Below are 1,486 nucleotides of genomic sequence, written 5' to 3'. Positions count from 1 at the left end.
CAGTAGCATCAGATTTTATGAAAAAGTCAGGATTTGGTGTTTTGAGACCAGAAAAAAGTAATTGAGAGAAAACAATAATCTGTCAATAACATCAAAAATACTTTCTTAATCCTAAAGGGAAGTTAAATATTGTTGTGACACATATTATTCAAGGTTATTCAAAGAGTTATTGTAGATGCTAATGTCTGTGGGCAGAAAGAATCTCCTGTAGCAGTCTGTATTACTGCAGTTCTGAAGAAGCCTCTGACTGAAACCAATCTGCTGTTGTCAAGCAATCTCATGAAGAAGATGCTCAGGCTTATGTGTAATTTCATAGCTTTTATAAATAATCCTTCTTTGCATTTGATTCTGCAGATTTTCCACATTTGTACACAGAACAGAACCACAAAGAAAGAGAAGAGATATCGCAAACATTGAAGGACCGAATCTTCCACAAGAAGTACAATCAGCTCTGTCCCTTCCAGATTTTAGTTGAACTGTAAACAAAACTCATGAAGGCGAGTGGCTGACATTTTAACATACAAAAACAGTTATGAAACAAAGTCCTTTTGACAATTTTGACATTTGCAAGAGACTTTGATTTGAGCACATAATCAAAATCCAGAGAATCCTAAAAGGTAGCTGAGACTGCAGCATTTCTTGTTGCTTAATAATAAATTAATAACATCCATCTATGCACGTATAAGATAACCAACAGAGACTTACCTGAAACTACTTGTTATAAAGTTCATTAAGAACAAAAGATTAGAATGCTAGTCAGGAAGACTTCTAACTTCAAACTTTTTTCCCAAAGATAAATTCCCAAAATACCAGTGGAAACATGTAAATAGATGGTCAGCAATTATAAGAAGAGTTTTATGGCGCTAGCATCGTAGGGAAGGGTATAAATTATTTTTGATGTGCCATTTTTCTCAATAAAATGTAAAAAAAAATATTTTGTCTAAAATTGATAATCCTTTTATATTTATTTTTGAAAAATACTTAATTTGCTTAGAAAAATAAACATCTTGGTTGAATAAAAATTCATTTAAATCAAATAGTTATGGACTTAAGTCTACATGCCAAAATGGGTCTCATGTCCTACCAACACAAATGTTGACATGCTAAATGCTCCTGGAACATTTTGGCAACAAACAATAATCATGTAAATAATGACAATTTAAAACATTGAAAAACAGTTTTTGTACACTGTTCAGTAAGGCAGATGATCTGTGATGCTGTGGGCTTTTTTATCCAAAAGCCCAGGAGCCTTGCCAGAGTGCAGGACAATTATTCTCCTTGAAATATCAGAGAACATTTTAAGTAAAAATATTTCAGAATACTGAACAGTAGTCATCACGGGCTCACAGAAACAGACAAAAACTCATATTTTATTAAAGTTTTTTTTTTGATTGTTAGATTTTTTTGCCTTACAGTTATCTAAAACAGATTTTGGATAACACTGAAAAAAAGTAGTCAAAGACAAATAAAAAGCAGCAATCAGGAA

The sequence above is a fragment of the Xiphophorus maculatus genome, chromosome 20, assembly GCF_002775205.1.
Source record: "Xiphophorus maculatus strain JP 163 A chromosome 20, X_maculatus-5.0-male, whole genome shotgun sequence".
Lineage (NCBI taxonomy): Eukaryota > Metazoa > Chordata > Actinopteri > Cyprinodontiformes > Poeciliidae > Xiphophorus > Xiphophorus maculatus.
The sequence above is the reverse complement of the archived record's forward strand: the minus strand, read 5'-3'. Positions refer to the sequence as shown.